The sequence below is a fragment of the Oncorhynchus keta genome, chromosome 12 (assembly GCF_023373465.1).
Source record: "Oncorhynchus keta strain PuntledgeMale-10-30-2019 chromosome 12, Oket_V2, whole genome shotgun sequence".
Lineage (NCBI taxonomy): Eukaryota > Metazoa > Chordata > Actinopteri > Salmoniformes > Salmonidae > Oncorhynchus > Oncorhynchus keta.
Window position 1 is genome coordinate 7,608,179 of NC_068432.1, and position 20,130 is coordinate 7,628,308.

Below are 20,130 nucleotides of genomic sequence, written 5' to 3' on the forward strand. Positions count from 1 at the left end.
CCGCTGTCAAAAACATTAAGGAGCCACTTCATGGTACAATATTTATTTGTTGCACATTTATTCAAGTATTTTTTTAAGAGCAAGTTGTTTTGTGTATGTTTATTTCATCAGTCATTTACCAAACCATCCAGTTCCTAGTACCTTTCCACCCATTCAAGCATTGCAGTCATGTGTGTAATTATTTGAGTGTTCTGATTGGTCAACTAATTTTGTCTTAATTGACTGGTGTTTTAGCAAAGTTTTTACCTCAGTCATTTTTTTGCAGCCTTTTAAGTGTTACAGTAAGCAGTGGCGATTTTAGCATGTAAATCTTGGTGGGGCAAACTCCCCAAACATGTTTTAGATGCATGCCAGCAAAGCCACTACACAACATTAAACAATACATTAATTGCACTGGAACGGTGCCCACAAACTGTTAGGGCCTATGTAACAGATGCTAATTGTACTCTCCTTGCTTTGTGTTCAAAGAAATCACCCCAGCCGGAGGTCCCAGTTGAGCATTATTTATTATCTGTAGTTGAATAAGAAACAGCACATTAGTTGTGCAGGTCTTAATGGTGTTGATGGCTGTCGTGGGTAAAATCCCTTGCATCACATAGAATACAGTATTCAGATTGTGACCTACCCCTTGCATCACATTTTCATACTGGAGAGACCTGACGTTTGCGATCTCCCCCTATCTGCAAGCGGGGCCAATAACAACACGCCTTATTGCCATCGGAATTGAACTAACCAATAAGAATGCTTGAACATGAAATACACATTTCTTTAGAGGCAAGTGGAAACATAACCAACCCTGTTACACCTACATAAATCTGTCTCGACAGCAGAGCTTTCTTTTCAGCACCATGGAGCGAATCCTTACCACTGCTATACCTGGCTATCAGCGAGCTTTGTCTCGCAGCGAAACAATTCATTCAGCCTCATTTTCGAGTTGGATGACCGTTCAAAGCGTATTTTCCCAGTCTGAGCTTATTTTTCCCCAAGTTCCCAGTTGTCTTGAACTCACTGAAGTCTGAGATTTCCCAGCTCTGAGTTTCTAGTTGGTTTGAACACGGCATAAATCATGCTGGATTGACAGCATGGCCAATGTTGAATGTTTATCCATTTAAGCTTGGAAAAGAGACCCTTAAACTCAGACTTGGACCACCCACCCACTCCACTGATTAGCAGGCTAGTGATTGCTTTGCAACGCTTGCAGTTAGCCACTGATTCCTTCCAAATCACTCATTGTTGAATTTGCAATTTCCCGTTTGTTGTGTAATGTTTATGTCCAATGGCCAATGAGCACCGATGCGATTTATCTATAATTTCTCTTCATAATTTATCTTCATATGACAAGGATTGAAAAGGATTTGCCAGTAGATTGTCGACTTGATTCATGATGATGACTGTTAGCTTGCTAGCTAAGATTTTGAAAGTATGATGTTGATATGATCAGTCTAATCAAAGCTACAGTAGATCTAACGTGATTTTATGGCCTTTTATCTGTGGCTTCATGACAGCACCCAAGGCGCTTGGATTTCTGAGCTCTCCCTGTACATTTTGCGGTGACCTAGTGTCCCCACGAGTGACAGAACACTGAGCCAATCACGGCGCAACCACCAACCCCTAAACTCCGTATTTTCAGTTGGCTGCCCCACCACCACAGAAAGCACTGAGGTTCGCTGAAACACCTGCATTTTGGAGCTGCCTTACTAAGAAAGAGAAGAAGAGAACATTATTTTACATTTTGTTTGCAAACTGATATGTGACACGTATTATTACCAAAATATCATGCAAAACAGGCAACAAAAAAAGCCTGTGGAAACCCTGAATGTATACAATAAGGGGTTAACCACGTGTCCTTGGTTTTGATTTTGCATGCCTCTCCCTTATGTCCAAGGTCTTATGGACACCTGCTAGAGGGAGGATACAGTATGGGCCAACTGTTTGGTCTCTATCTGCTCCTCAACCTATCTGAGCTGCCTAACTAATCTATGAACTGCTAGCAGCGTCCTGCAGCATGTCCAGCAGGGTCCTCCTGTCAGCTGCCAATTTGTAAAAACAATCCAGCTTTCTAGCACACTGCACTTCACATAGTTGTGTAAGTGTATCTAATTAGCACCCTTCCTCACTGTTTCATAAGTATGTGACAATTCTGCCCACAAACTATCTCTAAATTGCTACATCTGGGTATTGTTGCTCTCGATGACATATCCACATCCATTTAGCCTTAAATCCAAATCCAGTGTGTGCATGCTGGATTTAGAATGCACAACTCCGCTGGGAGTATCTGCTATGGCATCGTAGCGTATGAAATGAAAAAAGCAAGTCTGTTTTTCACAGCGGAGCTGGGGTAAAATAAACGGATCCATTGCGTGGATCGTTTGTATAAACGGAGTTAGAGGAATTGGTATGATCTTCCCTATGTTAATTAAGTAGACTAAATATGTTGTTTAAAATGTATTAGGCTGTAAACTACGGTTTATCAGTCAAATAGGCTACATATTCTAAAACCATTGCAACCTACCTGTATAATCTAGGCAGGCTACGCCTGGAAAACTAGAGGAACTAGAGAATAATGGCAGGTAAACGAACGAGACGAGCTAAATTCTTCATAAACTGCTCAGCTGTACTAGCTACAACTCTCACGTTCGTAAGCGAACAAAATAACTGTTTCGCGCAGGCAGGTACGCTGGCTCTCGTAGGACATATAAGGTGAGTCAAAACACACAATAATTTACCACGGTTACATAGCGAACATAACAAATACAAATGTTTATCATGACAATTAGGTTGGCATACTCTACACAGTGTATGTGAATTGACGCTCTCTACTCTCGCATGCAAATTTTGTCGCCGTTGACAGCGTCTCTCCATGTGATTTAAACTTGACAGACAATCCCTATTTACACACATAGGATCACTGACTGTCTTATCAGTGTGGCTTAAAGGTGCACACTAACCAGCTATGGCTGACTCAGAAGATATGTTTTAGCTAGCGCAAATGAAACCAGTCAAAAGGACCAGCAAACTTTCAGAAAAGGTATTGATCATCCTGGAGAGGAAACAAGGCACCTTATTCCTAACATAGTGCACTACTTTTGATCAGAGCCCTACAGGCCTTGTCAAAAGTAATGCAGTACATTGGTTTAATATTTGCTATGGGCCCAGGTCAAAAGTAGTGCACTACATAGCGAATAAGCTGCCATTTGGGATGCAAACATAACAATTCTACCCTCCTTAGACTCTCATCTCCACCAAGGGGCCTTCCTAGAGAACCGTGGAGCGGAGCTCTATAGACCAGGGATGGGCAACTTTGATAGGGGTGGGGGCCACAAAAAAAAGGAACTCGTCATGAGGGGCCGCAGTGGCTCGTGGTTCTGTGTCCTTACATCCATGGCCACTTGTAACGATGTGCGCTGAGAGTCGGGAAGCAAGTTCAGAGAGTGAGTGTTTTAATAAATAAACGTAACATAATACAAAACAAGAACAACCCGAACAACGCACAGACAAGACACAGGAACAGAAACAATGACGCCCGCCTGGGGCAGGTAATCAAGGAGGTGATGGAGTCCATGTGAGTGTCACTATGCGCTGATGTGCGTAACGATGGTGACAGGTGTGCGCCATAACGAACAGCCTGGTGACCTAGAGGCCGGAGAGGGAGCACACGTGACACAGCTAGACTAATTTACCAATCTAAGCTGACATGGGCTAATTAAGTGACTGCTGATGCACAACCAAATTTCAAAATTGCACCTTGTGTATTCCATCAATCTAACTCGACAGTAAGTTGAGACCCCCCCAAAAAGTTTAAATATATATATATATATACAGTACCTCCCGTGGTTATTTGGACAGTGAATAATCTATTCTTCTTTTGGCTCTACACTCCAAAAGGTTGGATTTGAATTCAAACAATGACTATGAGGTTAAAGTGCAGACGGTCAGCTTTAATTTGAGGGTATTTTCATCCATACTGGGTGTACATCACTTTTTGTACATAGAAAAAGTATTGGGAGAAATTCACTTATGTGTATTAAAGTAGAAAAGTTAAGTATTTGGTCCCATATTCATAGCACCCAATTTATTGGATAGATTTGCTCTTTTTATTTGGTTGTGTTTCAGATAATTTTGTTCCTTTTATAGAAATGAATGGTAAATAATTTATTGTGTCATTTAGGAGTCACTTATTGTAAATAAGAATATAATGTGTTTCTAAACACCTCTACATTAATGTTGATGCTACCATGATTACGGATCATCCTGAATTAATCGTAATTAATGATGAGTGACAAAGTAACAGACGTACAAATATCATACCTCCAAGACATGCTAACCTCTCCCCATTACAATAACAGGGGAGGTTCGCATTTTAAATCATACCTCCAAGACATGCTAACCTCTCCCCATTACAATAACAGGGGAGGTTCGCATTTTAAATCATACCTCCAAGACATGCTAACCTCTCCCCATTACAATAACAGGGGAGGTTCGCATTTTAAATCATACCTCCAAGACATGCTAACCTCTCCCCATTACAATAACAGGGAGGTTCGCATTTTAAATCATACCTCCAAGACATGCTAACCTCTCCCCATTACAATAACACGGGAGGTTCGCATTTTAAATCATACCTCCAAGACATGCTAACCTCTCCCCATTACAATAACGCGGGAGGTTCGCATTTTAAATCATACCTCCAAGACATGCTAACCTCTCCCCATTACAATAACACGGGAGGTTCGCATTTTAAATTATACCTCCAAGACATGCTAACCTCTCCCCATTACAATAACAGGGGAGGTTCGCATTTTTGGGGGGTTATAATATTTGTGCTTCTAACTTATTCATTATTTACCATTCATTTCTATTGGGCACAAAATAATCTGAAACACAACCAAAACAAACAGCAAATGCATCTAACAAGTTTGATGAAGTCATTGTGTGCTATGAATATGGGACCAAATACTTAACTTTTTACTACTCTGCTGTAATTTCCAAACAGTTCACCCGATATGGATTAAAATACCCTAAAATGAAAATTGACAGTCTGTACTTCAACCTCAGTCATTGTTTGATTTCAAACTTTTGAAGTATAGAGCCAACATAATTAAATGATTCACTGTCCCAATAAATAGGGAGAGCACTGTACATTTTAGGGGGGAATTGGTCCACGGGCCTACAGAAAGGAGTTTAGACTGTAATAATGTTTTGTCTGGCTGGCATGACTGCAAAAAAAGGATGTTGGGCTCTATTTGTTAAGAAATGGTCTAGTAAATGTAATCAGCCAGCGCAACTATGTACTGTAGCGGTTCATGACCTCAAGAGCCAAATGTGTAGTTTTCGCCTGTAACGCAAAGCAATCGTTAGCGTTGCTGTACTATGGATTACAAGATTCCTTTACACCAACGGCAGACAGTTGGTTACCTTCAGAAAAGCTATTATGAACTTCTTACATGCTGTCACCTACTAAGATCCCTGTTGCACATTTGTTGGAAAACTCCCTGTTTTTGTAACCATGTTAGGTTACATTTTTCTATGGACCTGCTTGTCTTCAGTCGGTTAGTTGTCCGCCCTATTTGGTATTAATTGCCCTTGCGAAATTGTTTTAAGGAGCAGGACAGCATCTGTTTCCATTTATAGCTCCAAGTCATCATAATACAGTAAAGGAGGTAGAGTTCTGTCCGGAGGTCTGTTTTCAGCATAACATCTCTAACGAGGCCTTCAGTGAATGACAAGCTCTGTCAGTTACAGTCGCAGCCAGTGATTGGAGAGTCCCACTTCCTTTCCTGTCTCTGACTAACACACCATATAACTAAGTCAGTTTGACCTGCAGTATCCGTGCGCGACGTGCAGCCAATGCAGAGTGCCCCTGACCACTTTTGACGCATCCACATTTCAAGAACAAGGGAAAAATGTACTGAATGAGAAAGTTCAAGGATCCGCCCAAGACCTGGTAGAAAAGTTAATGGGTTTCTGTAGTGGGAGATGATGACTGCGTCTCCAATGGCGCCCTATTCCCTATACAGATGTAGGTTCTTAATTTGATCACTCTTTTGTTGCTGAGAATTTTCCTGCATAGCAGGAAATGCAAACTTGTAGTGTACTCAAGGTTTAAAAAGGCACCTAAAGCTTAATTTCAGACTTGATTTGCCCTAGTGAAAAATGTATCAACCCCTACAAAAAATGTCCATGAATTATAATCTCCATAATAATTTACATTTCCTGTTACTGTAGGATTATTTACCTCCTGTAGCAAACTGGCTCAAATTAAGATCCTACATCTGTATAGTGCAAGGAGAGAGAAAGTGTGAGTGTGCAATGTGGGCATATTAGTGTACTTACAAGTGCGTGACCGGGAGAAGGTTCTGAGTCCGTGACTGATGATGACTCGGTCCACTGCCCATCTGTTTCACGTCAGGAAAGCATGTGTACTTGTGCGTGTGTGTGCATAGCCTTGGCTGTGCCTGGCTCCTTGCTCTCCGGGCCCCCTGGCTCTGACTACCTCCCTCTCATAAGGTTGGCAGACTGAGAGGAGACATATACACATTCATATTATTCATGCAGAGCAAACCTTGCGCTCCTTTACTCATGGCATTATATCATAGAGCTCCCATACTCATCCCTTATCTCACCACTCCTCACCCCATCCCTTCTTTATCTCCAAGGAGCATGGGAGAGATCAAGGGTGACCTCATGTGTGGTTTAACCCCTATCTGCACTCACGCTTCTACAATGAAGTGTTTCATTCTAAACTTCATCTGAAAATGTTTTACCCTAGTATCTTTAAGACTCTAGTTACTAGCAGACAGCTCTTGTGCGTCTCAGATCCATATTCAAACAGCGGGATGGGAGGGTGTGTCACGCCCTGACCTTAGTTATCTTTGTTTTCTTTATTATTTGGTTAGGTCAGGGTGTGACAAGGGTGGTTTGTGTCGTTTTTGTATTGTCTAGGGTTTTTTGTATGTTTATGGGGGTTTCTAGTCCAGGTGTTTATATGTCTATGGTTGCCTAGATTGGTTCTCAATCAGAGGCAGCTGTTTATCGAGGTCTCTGATTGGGGACCATATTTAGGTAGCCATATTCCTTGGATAGTTTGTAGGTTGTTATTCTATGTTTCGTTGCCTTTTCTGCACTAGCCATATTGCTTCAAATCAAAATCAAATCAAATGTATTTATATAGCCCTTCGTACATCAGCTGATATCTCAAAGTGCTGTACAGAAACCCAGCCTAAAACCCCAAATGGTTTGTTTTGTTGTTTTGTTTAGTTCTGTTCAGTGTTCTCTCTTTAATTAAAGAGTTATGTTCGCTTGCCACGCTGCGCCTTGGTCTCCTCATCGTTATGACGAACGTGACAGGGTGGAACACAAATAAGAAGACTCAGGATAATGGAATCAAACCATATGCTGCTTAGCGTTCCTTGATGAATCAGTTGTTTGCATGAAAAACAAAAAAACACAATTCCAAACATTTGGTTTGTTCTCTTTGAGGTGTGTCCAAGAACTTGCGCTTTATGAAAACCAGGTTTGATCTGTATGTTTATTGTTTTGCATGGCATTTTATGGTCTTTTACCAGAGTCTGGAAAGTAATGCCTGCTAAAGAATCTAAATATCCTGCCAAATCACATGTGCTAAGATTTAATTTAATAGTCACTATTTGAAAAACATGACTAATCAACAATGGCCATAATCCACCAGTCTTTCTTAGAGGCTATACAGTACGTTTGCCTCTGTGAGTGGGTGCACCTAAGCCAAAAGGTGTCCCCTAAAATGGATAGAAATATTGTCTAGAAATGACCTCATTGGACAGAAAGGGGCACAACCTAAAACTAAGGTTTCATTCATTGATTATTGTTATATCATGTCTATAAGTACCATTAAGGAAATATTCAATCCATTTGACGTGAACAATTTGTAACTGAACTTCCCTACAGCCTCTTTTAAAGAGTTAACTCGGGTCGTTTCACCTTGTACAGGTTTTATAGATAAATAGGCTTTTTGGGATAATACACCTCTAAATCTAAACAGATGCTAAGTTTGATCATAAGTACAGTTTTAAACCCAGGCTGACTTCACTAGACAACTTCAGCTTCAGGGGCAAAAGCAGGAAAGGAGTGTCTACCTCTTTAACATGGGATCGTTTGGATCTTCAAGAGTGAAATAAAACAATTGGGTGGCGTTTTATTCATAACTCAAGTCATTATTTGTATATATGAGTGGTTTGCTATTGTCCGTATGATCTTTTGTATTTGTACTTCCCTTTTGTAAATAAAAATATCAACTTTGACGTGCTTTTGAAATTTCCTTGTGTCCCACGGAGACCAGGCCCCTTCTGGATAGTTTGTTAATGATGTGTTAACAAACTGTCCAGAGGGAGGTATATGCTTTGAAGCTCACCATTTGAAAGTCAATTGTATCATGAGACATGGTATGTTCAGCGGGCTGCTCACCCTTTGAGATAGGTATACTGTAGAGGCGGAGATGGACTGGCCATAGAGCAATTCTGGCAAATGGCCGATGGGCTTGTCGATCTTCAGTGCAGAAATATGATTAATTGGATAATAAGGGGCCTCAAAAAATGTAAATAAAGGGCTGGTGTGTTAGAATTGCCCAGTCCATCCCTGAATAGAAGGGTGGTGCAGTTTGACATGAACAATACTCTCTCCCCTGACTCAATGGTGACCGATGTTCAGTGACTCAACACTACTTGAGTCATAGCCAAAGACGAACGTGATTGAGGTCTGCTTCCCATTAAGAAACTGCAAGCATCTCCTGTACTCCGCTCTTATCTCGGGCCATGTCATAAACAAGTCCAAATACTGTAGGAGACAAAAAATCAAGACAGGAAATCTGCGTCAAAGGAAATTATGCCTTTAGGGCGGGGTGGCATGGAGTTGCCAAAAACATCTGTCTGGTAAAGGAACAGAAGAAAACGAGGTGCATGAGGGTTGTGTGCTTACATGTGAGAGACAATGCGTGAGTTTCATTTTGGAGCGTTTAAAGAGTTTTTGGTGCTTACTTACTTTTATGTGGATAATTGTGAGACATAGCCTTAGGTTATTTAACTCACTTTAACAAAAATAGATTTCAGTTAAATAGATGACATACAGTATTGTGCAGCTTTAGATTTGTATGTTTGTTCAGCACTCGGGGAATTCCGAACCCGAGTTAAATGCGTTTAAAAGGAGCATAATTCCCTTTTATACGTGTATTCTGCCCATGAACTTAAACCTGATAATAGCAGCAGATAATAATAATTCACTCATTGGGGGTGGAGATCAAAGAAATTAAGGTGTGGCAGAGGTGTGTTTACAGATAAGCCGTATTCTGACCTTGACTTAATTCCCTCATAATTCCACCACCTCTGTGCGCGATGAAACAATGAATAAGATTAAGTAATCTGTCAGGGTTCCAAGTGGAACAACATCTACTTAATTTTTTCAGATAGAAATAACACCATTTGCCATGCCCTGTCATTTACAAATGGATATAGACAGTGATGTAGTGGTACAAAAATAGATGGGTAAACGCTTAGCGCCGTTCATGGTGAGTAAAGTATATACAGTTGAAGTCGGAAGTTTACATACACCTTAAACACATTTAAACTCGGTTTTTCACAATTCCTGACATTTAATCCTAGTAAAAAAATGACTGTCTTAGGTCAGTTAGGATCAACACTTTATTTTAAGAATGTGAAATGTCAGAATAATAGTAGTGAGAATGATTTATTTCAGCTATTATTTCTTTCATCACATTCCCAGTGGGTCAGACGTTTACATACACTCAATTAGTATTTGGTATCATTGCCTTTAAATTCTTTAACTTGAGTCAAATGTTTTGGGTAGCCTTCCACAAGCTTCCCACAATAAGTTGGGTGAATTTTGACCCATTACTCCTGACAGAGCTGGTGGAACACAAGTTAGGTTTGTAGGCCTCCTTGCTCGCACACGCTTTTTCAGTTCTGCCCACAAAATGTCTATAGGATTGAGGTCAAGGCTTTGTGATGGCCACTCCAATTGGAGCAGTGGCTTCTTCCTTGCTGTGCGGCCTTTCGGGTTATGTTGATATTAGGACTCGTTTTACTGTGAACAGAACGCCTCCTTCCTCAGCGGTATGACGGCTGCGTGGTTCCCATGGTGTTTATACTTGCGTACTATTGTTTGTATAGATGAACGTGGTACATTTCAGACATTTGGAAATTGCTCCCAAATATGAACAATCTTTTTTTTCTGAAGTCTTGGCTGATTTCTTTTGATTTTCCCATGATGTCAAGCAAAGAGGCACTGAGTTTGAAGGTAGGCCTTGAAATACATCCACAGGTACACCTCCAATTGACTCAAATGATGTCAATTAGCCCATCAGAAGCTTCTAAAGCCATGACATCATTTTCTGGAATTTTCCAAGCACAGTCAACTTAGTGTTTGTAAACTTCTGACCCACTGGAATTGTGATACAGTGAATTATTAGTGAAATAATCTGTCTGTAAGCAATTGTTGGGAATATTACTTGTGTCATGCACAAAGTAGATGTCCTAACCGACTTGCCGAAACTATAGTTTTTTTAACAATAAATTTGTGGAGTGGTTGAAAAACGAGTTTTAATGACTCCAACCTAAGTGTATGTAAACTTCCGACTTCAACTGTATGTGTGGTAAAGTAGAAATGCCTTCCAGATATGCATTCTTATAGGGTACTTTCCAAAGAACCGTTCTACTCGGTTTGAGAATGGCAGCGGTGAGGGTCTGGGAAAGTCTGCAAGTGTTTGTGACATCCGCGTTGATATTTGCCATGAACAGAAGAACAAGATAAAATTCTGTTTTTTTTCGGTTTGGAGTTTTAGTACGGGCTTTAGCACTGGACACCTGTCAAAACAGAAGGTCCTGAGGAATGTGTTAATCTGAAGGAGGCTATGAGAAAGGGTCCTCTATTGTCTGTCTGGGCTCAGCCCTGGGGACGTCATATCATGGAAAAAAGATAAATCAGGCTGCCTTGGCAAGTAGTCTCCAGTTGATGCCATTTGTAAACTGGCTAACGCCACTCTGTTGTATGCGGCCTTACTGTAATGTAGTGGAGATGGGAGCACAGAAGTACCGGTTCATCTTTTCAAATTTTACAGGACATGGGACACAGAACTATACCAGAGCTTCAGAAAGTGTCCACTGAAAACTTGGTTCAATGAAGTCCCCACTGGGCACAGATGTCAGTTCAACGTGTAGTTCTGCTTTACATCCATGTCATTGGATTTAGGTTCAAATTTGGGTGAAGAAAATACTAAATTCCTTTAGGTTGATGACTTTTTGCAAATCCAGTTTTCCACATTGATTCAATGTCATCACATTGATTTGTTTGGTTGAAATGATGTGGAAACAACATTGATTCAACCAGTTTTTGTGAAGTGGGGCAGCAGGTAGCCTAGTGGTTAGAGCAGCTGTTCAGGGAAGCTAGAAACCATTATACACAGGCAGTTAGAAAAGCCAAGGCTAGCTTTTTCAAGCAGAAATTTGCTTCCTGCAACACAAACTCAAAAAAGTTCTGGGACACTGTAAAGTCCATGGAGAATAAGAACACCTCCTCCTAGCTGCCCACTGCACTGAAGATAGGAAACACTGTCACCACTGATAAATCCACCATAATTGAGAATTTCAATAAGCATTTTTCTACGGCTGGCCATGCTTTCCACCTGGCTACTCCTACCCCGGTCAACAGCACTGCACCCCCCACAGCAACTCGCCCAAGTCTTCCCCATTTCTCCTTCTCCCAAATCCGTTCAGCTGATGTTCTGAAAGAGCTGCAAAATCTGGACCCCTACAAATCAACCGGGCTAGACAATCTGGACCCTTTCTTTCTAAAAATTATCTGCCGAAATTGTTGCCACCCCTATTACTAGCCTGTTCAACCTCTCATTTGTGTCATCTGAGATTCCCAAAGATTGGAAAGCAGCTGCGGTCATCCCCCTCTTCAAAGGGTGGGGACACTCTTGACCCAAACTGCTACAGATCTATATCTATCCTACCATGCCTTTCTAAGGTCTTCGAAAGCCAAGTCAACAAACAGATTACCGAACATTTCAAATCTGACCATACCTTCTCTGCTATGCAATCTGGTTTCAGAGCTGGTCATGGGTGCACCTCAGCCATGCTCAAGGTCCTAAACGATATCTTAACCGCCATCGATAAGAAACATTACTGTGCAGCCTTATTCATTGATCTGGCCAAGGCTTTCGACTCTGTCAATCACCACATCCTCATCGGCAGACTCGATAGCCTTGGTTTCTCAAATGATTGCCTCGCCTGGTTCACCAACTACTTCTCTGATAGAGTTCAGTGTGTCAAATCGGAGGGTCTGCTGTCCGGACCTCTGGCAGTCTCTATGGGGGTGCCACAGGGTTCAATTCTTGGACCGACTCTCTTCTCTGTATACATCAATGAGGTCGCTCTTGCTGCTGGTGAGTCTCTGATCCACCTCTACGCAGACGACACCATTCTGTATACTTCTGGTCCTTGCTTGGACACTGTGTTAACAACCCTCCAGGCCTCCAATTGCTCTTAAATGCAAGTAAAACTAAATGCATGCTCTTCAACCGATCGCTACCTGCACCTACCCGCCTGTCCAACATCACTACTCTGGACGGCTCTGACTTAGAATACGTGGACAACTACAAATACTTAGGTGTCTGGTTAGACTGTAAACTCTCCTTCCAGACCCATATCAAACATCTCCAATCCAAAGTTACATCTAGAATTGGCTTCCTATTTCGCAACAAAGCATCCTTCACTCATGCTGCCAAACATACCCTTGTAAAACTGACCATCCTACCAATCCTCGACTTTGGCGATGTCATTTACAAAATAGCCTCCAATAACCTACTCAACAAATTGGATGCAGTCTATCACAGTGCAATCCGTTTTGTCACCAAAGCCCCATATACTACTCACCATTGCGACCTGTACGCTCTCGTTGGCTGGCCCTCGCTTCATACTCGTCGCCAAACCCACTGGCTCCATGTCATCTACAAGACCCTGCTAGGTAAAGTCCCCCCTTATCTCAGCTCGCTGGTCACCATAGCATCTCCCACCTGTAGCACACGCTCCAGCAGGTATATCTCTCTAGTCACCCCCAAAACCAATTCTTTCTTTGGCCGCCTCTCCTTCCAGTTCTCTGATGCCAATGACTGGAACGAACTACAAAAATCTCCTCACTAGCTTTAAGCACCAACTGTCAGAGCAGCTCACAGATTACTGCACCTGTACATAGCCCACCTTTAATTTAGCCCAAACAACTACCTCTTTCCCTACTGTATTTCATTTATTTATTTATTTTGCTCCTTTGCACCCCATTATTTTTATTTCTACTTTGCACATTCTTCCATTGCAAATCTACCATTCCAGTGTTTTACTTGCTATATTGTACTTACTTTGCCACCATGGCCTTTTTTGCCTTTACCTCCCTTATCTCACCTCATTTGCTCACATCGTATATAGACTTGTTTATACTGTATTATTGACTGTATGTTTGTTTTACTCCATGTGTAACTCTGTGTTGTTGTATGTGTCGAACTGCTTTACTTTATCTTGGTCGCAATTGTAAATGAGAACTTGTTCTCAACTTGCCTACCTGGTTAAATAAAGGTGAAATAAAATAAAAATAAAAAAGAGCGTTGGGCCAGTAACCATAAAGGTTGCTCGATCAAATCCCTCAGCTGACAAGGTACAAATCTGTCATTCTGCCCCTGAACAAGGCAGTTAACCCACTGTTCCTAGGCCATCTTAACTGACTTGCCTAGTTAAATAAAAAGGGGTGTTATTGTCTCTAGCCAAAGACTTGATCAGTGTCATTTTGATGGTTATAGAGAGCTTCATTGCGTGATGACTGACTACTAAGTACATTGAACTTGCTTACACACACACATACAACTGTTAAAAATAGGTGAAGTGCTCTAGGTAGTTTCAGTGCCTATTTACTGATAGAATTTACGCAATGGTTTCTTGTGAAGTGATACATTTAGTTTATGGCAGTGATTCAACAATAGATCTCTGTAAAAGCCTATCAAACGTAGCCAATTTTATTTTTCAAGCTGTCACATTATTTTGTAGTGGAAATGTTCAAAAGGTAAAATTCAAATGTATTTGAAGGGGGCCTTCCGAGTGGTACAGCGGTCTAAGCACTGCGTTGCTGTGCTTGAGGCGTCACTACAGACCCAGGTTCAATCCGAGGCTGTATCACAACTGGACATGATCGGGAGTCCCATAGGGCGCCACACAATTGGCCCAGCATCGTTTGGGTTATGGGAGGGCTTGGGGGACTTTACTTGGCACATTGTGCTCTCCAGCGACTCCTTGTGGAGGACTGGGCGCCTGCAGGCTGACCTTGGTCTTCAGTTGAACAGTGTTTCCTCTGACACATTGGTGCAGCTTCTGCCTAAAGTGGTCGGGTGTTAAGAAACGTGGTTTGGCGGGTCATGTTTCAGAGGACGCATGACTCAACCTTCACCTCGTTAGCCTGTTGGGGAGTTGAAGCGATGAGACAAGATTGAAATTGGAGGATGTCGGAGTACAACAATTGGTTAACCACCAAACTGAGAAACTAAATTTAACTTTGCGTAATGCCCTAGATGCAGTCGCACCCCTAAAAACAAAAAACATTTGTCATAAGAAACTAGCTCCCTGGTATATAGAAAATACCAGAGCCCTGAAGCAAGCTCCAGAAAATTGGAACGGAAATGACACTACACCAAACTGGAAGTCTTCCGACTGGCTTGGAAAGACAGTACCGCGCAGTATCGAAGAGCCCCCAATGATGCTCAATCATCCAATTTTTCAACTTAATTGAGGAGAATAAGAACAATCCCAAATTAATTTTTGATAATGTCACAAAGCTAACTAAAAAGCAGCATTCCCCAAGAGAGGATGGCTTTCACTTCAGAAATTATAAATTCATGAACTTGACCAAAAGATCATGATCATTAGAAAGCAAATGATGAACTCCTCTTTAAAGCTCTGTTGTCCTGAGTCTGCACAACACTGCCAGGACCTAGGATCAAGGGAGACACTCAAGTTTTTTAATATTATATCTCTTGACACATTAATGAAAATAGTCTTGGCCTCTAAACCTTCAAGCTGCATACTGGATCCTATTCCAACTAAACTACTAAAAGAGCTGCTTCCTGTGCTTGGCCCTCCTATGTTGAACATAATAAACTGCTCTCTATCCACCGGATGTGTACCAAACTCGCTAAAAGTGGCAGTAATAAAGCCTCTCTTGAAAAAGCCAAACCTTGACCCAGAAAATATAAAAAACTATCGGCCTATATCGAATCTCCCATTCTTCTCAACAAAAAAAATGAAAAGGCTGTTACGCAGCAACTCACTGCCTTTCTGAAGACATACAATGTATATGAAACGCCTCAGTCTGGTTTTAGACCCCAACATAGCACTGAGACTGCACTCATGAAGGTTGTAAATGACCTTGTCTCTGTGGATGGTTTGTCCTCTGACAAATCAACTGTAAATTTTGGTGTTCCTCAAGGTTCCATTTAGGACCACAATTGTTTTCACTATATATTTTACCTCTTGGTATTGTCATCCGGAAACATAATGTTAACATTCACTGCTATGCGGACAATACACAGCTGTCCATTTCGATGAAACCAAAATTGCCCTCCCTGGAGGCCTGTGTTTCAGACATAAGGAAGTGGATGGCAGCAAATGTTTACTTTTAAACTCAGACAAAACAGAGATGCTAGTTCTAGGTCCCAAGAAACAAAGAGATATTCTGTTGGATCTGACAATTAATCTTGATGGTTGTACAGTCATCTGAAATAAAACTGTGAAGGATCTCATCGTTACTATGGACCCTGATCTCTCTTTTGACGAACATATCAATCATATTTAAAGGACAGTTTTTTTCCATCTTCGTAGCATTGCAAAAATCAGAAACTTTCTGTCCAATAATGATGCAGAAAAATGTATCCATACTTTTGTCACTTCCAGATTAGAGTACTGCAATGCTCTACTTTCTGGCTACTCGGATAAAGCACTAAATAAACTTCAATTAGTGCTTTTCACGGCTGCTAGAATCTTGACTAGAACCAACAAATGTGATCATATTACTTCACTGCTAGCCTCTCTGCACTGGCTTCATGTTAAAGGCTGATTCCAAGGTTTTACTGCTAACCTACAAAGCATTACATGGGCTTGCTCCTACCTATCTCTCCAATTTCGTCCTACCGCACATACCTACACGTACGCTACAGTCACAAGATGCAAGCCTCCATACTGTCCCTAGAATTTCTAAGCAAACAGCTGGAGGCAGGGCTTTCTCCTACAGAGCTCAATTTTATGGAATGGTCTGCCTATCCATGTGAGAGATGCGGACTCGGTCTCAACCTTTAGGTCTTTATTGAAGACTCATCTCTTCAGTATGTCCTATGATTGAGTGTAGTCTGGCCCAGGGGTGTGAAGGTGAACGGAAAGGCACTAGAGTGACAAACCGCCCTTGCTGTCTCTGCCTGGCCTTCTCCCCTCTCTCCACTTGGATTCTCTGCCTATAACCCTATTACGGTGGTTGATTCACTGGCTTACTGGTGCTCTTCAATGCCGTCCCGAGGAGGGGTGCGTCACTGGAGTGGGTTGAGTGACTGACGTGATCTTCCTGGCCGGGTTTGTGCCGTGGGATAGATTTTTGTGGGCTCTACTCGGCATTGTCTCAGGGTAGTAGGTTGCTGGTTGAAGATATCCATCTAGTGGTGTGGGGGCTGTGCTTTGGCAAAGTGGTTGGGGTTATATCCTGCCTGTTTGGCCCAGTCTGGGGGTCATAGTGTCTCCCGACCCCTCCTGTCTCAGTCTCCAGTATTTATGCTGCAATAGTTTATGTGTCGGGGGGCTAGGGTGGTCAGTCTGTTAAATCTGGAGTATTTCTCCTGTCTCATCCGGTGTCCTGTGTGAATTTAAGTATACTCTCTCTAATTATCTCTCTTTTTCTCTCTCTCTCTCTCTCTCGCTCTCTTTCTCTCTCCTCTCGGAGGACCTGAGCCCTAGGACCATGCCTCAGGACTACCTGGCCTGATGACTCCTTGCTATCCCCAGTCCACCTGGTCATACTGCTGCTCCCGTTTCAACTGTTCTGTATGCGGCTGTGGAACCCTGACCTGTTCACTGGACGTGCTACCTTGTCCCGGACCTGCTGTTTTGGACCCTCTCTCTACCGCAACTGCTGTCTCTAACTCTGAATGATCGGATATAAAAAGCCAGCTGACATTTAATCCTGAGGTGCTGACCTGTTGCACCCTCTAGAACCACTGTGATTATTAATATTTTACCCTGCTGGTCATCTATGAACCTTTGAAAATCTTGGCCATGTTCTGTTATCTCCACCTGGCACAGCCAGAAAAGGACTGGTCACCCCTCAGAGCCTGGTTCCTCTCTAGCTTTCTTCCTAAATATTGGCCTTTCTAGGGAGTTTTTCCTAGCCACCGTGCTTCTACATCTGCATTGCTTGCTGTTTGGGGTTTTAGGCTGGGTTTCTGTACAGCTGATGTACATCGGCTGATGTAAACAGGGCTTTATAAATTCATTTGATTGATTGATTATTCTGTATGTAAATTCGAGACACTCAATTTAGTATGATATGTTATGAATTACAATTCATATGATATGTTATGAATTACAATTCATATGATATGTTAAGGGTTAGGAGTTAGGTTTAAAGGGTTAAGTAACCTTCTATCTCATGTATCCATACTAAATGTAAGATGTCAGATTTCAAAACAACTTTACGGAAAAAGCATAATCTGAGTACGGCACTCAGAGCCCAATCCAGCCATAGAAATATCCTGCATTTTGGAGTCAACAGAAGTTAGAAATAACACTATAAATATTCACTTACCTTTGATGATCTTCATCAGAAGGCACTCCCAGGAATCACAGTTCGACAATAAATGACTGATTTGTTCCATAAAGTCTATAGTTTATTTCCAAATAGCCACTTGTTGTTAGTGTGTTCAGCCCAGTAATCCATCTTCATGAGGCGTGAGCACTTCGTCCAGACAAAAACTCGAAGAGTTCAGTTACAGGTCGTAGAAACAAGTCAAACGATGTATGGAATCAATCTTTAGGATGTTTTTAACATAAACCATTAATAAGGTTCCAACCGGAGAATTGCTATGTCTGAAGAAAAGCACTGGAACGAGAGCTAACTCTGTCAGGAACGCGCGTCACGGGCCTGAGACACTCTGCCAGACCACTGACTCAAACTGGTCTCATGAGCCCCTCCTTTATATGATATCTAAAGATGGTTGATAAGTTTTAGAAACTTCAGAGTGTTTTCTATCCAATACTAATAATAATATGCATATATTAACATCTGGGACAGAGTAGGAGGCAATTCACTCTGGGCACACTATTCATCCAAGAGTGAAAATGCTGCCCCCTATCCCAAAAGGTTAACGTGTGAAAGTTAGATATTTAAAAAATATATTTTATAATTTGGCGCGCTTGCCTTTTCAGTGGAATGTTGTCGAGGGGTTCCGCTAGCGGAACGCCTGCCCTAGAAAGATTAAATAAAGTCCACCTGTGTGCCATCAAAGTGTCACATGATCTCTCACATGATCTCAGTGTATACACATGTTCTGAAAGGCCCCAGAGTCTGCAACAGCACTAAGCAAGGGGCACCACCAAGCAAGTGGCTCTATGACCAAGTAGCTCTCCAAACAGGTCAGGAACAAAGTTGTGGAGAGGTACAGATCAGGATTTGATTATAACAAAATATCTGCAACTTTGAACATCCCACGGAGCATATTAAATCCATTATTACAAAATGGAAAGAATATGGCACCACAACAATCCTGCCAAGAGAGGGCCGCCCACCAAAACTCAAAAGCCAGGCAAGGAGGGCATTAGTCAGGGAGGCAACAAAGAGACCAAAGATAACCCCGAAGGAGCTACAAAGCTCCACAGCGGAGATTGGAGTATCTGTCCATAGGACCACTTTAAGCCGTACCCTCCACAGAGCTGGGCTTTATGAAGAGTGGCCAGCAAAAAAGGCATTGCTTTTGGTGTTCGCCAAAAGGCATGTGGGAGACTCCCCAAACATATGGAAGAAGGTACTCTGGTGAGATGAGACTAAAATTGAGCTTTGTGATCATCATGGAAAATGCTGTCTGGCGCAAACCCAACATCTCTCATCACCCCGAGAACACCATGGCAGCATCATGCTGTGGGGATGTTTTTCATCGGCAGAGACTGGGAAACTGAGTTGAAGGAATGATGGATGGCGTTAAATACAGGGAAATTCTTGAGGGAAACTTGTTTCAGTCTTCAAGAGATTTGAGACTGGGACAGAGGTTCACCTTCCAGCAGGACAATGACCCTAAGCATACTGCTAAAGCAACACTCGGGTGGTTTAAAAGGAAACATTCAAATGTCTTGGAATGGCCTAGTCAAATCCCAGACCTCAATCCAATTGAGAATCTGTGGTATGACTTAAATATTGCTGTACACCAGTAGAACCCATCCAGCTTGAAGGAACTGGAGCAGTTTTGACTTGAAGAATGAGCAAAAATCACCAATAGCAAGATGTGCCAAGCTTATAGAGACATACCCCAAGAGACTTGCAGCTGTAATTGCTGCAAAATGTGGCTCTCCTAAGTATTGACTTTGTATTTGAATAGTTATGCATGCTCAAGTTATTTTTTTTGTCTTATTTCTTGTTAGTTTCACAAAAAATACTTTGCATATTCAAAGTGGTAGGCATGTTGTGTAAATCAAATGATACAAACCCACCAAAAATTCCAGGTTGTAAAGGCTGCTCAAAGTATTTTAAAGTAAGCTCTAGAACAGGGTTTCCCAAACAATATCCTTGGGCCACAAGTGATTTTTTTCTGGAGAGGATTTCAGAACGTAAAATGGGGTCAACTCGTCTGGGGCATGAGAAAGGCATTGGAGGTGGTGCTCACACTGCTCCTGAGCCTCTGCCTCACTGTGCATTTGAACTGGCAAACACAGAGAGGGCCAGAGTGGACCCCCTTTAAATCCAGAAAACAAAATGAGAGAAATGTTGAAGTCATGGAATTGCAAAACGTAAGATATTCTCTCTGCTTTATTAAATCTCAACTAATATCAATTCATGAGTTTTGAGTTTAGGAAA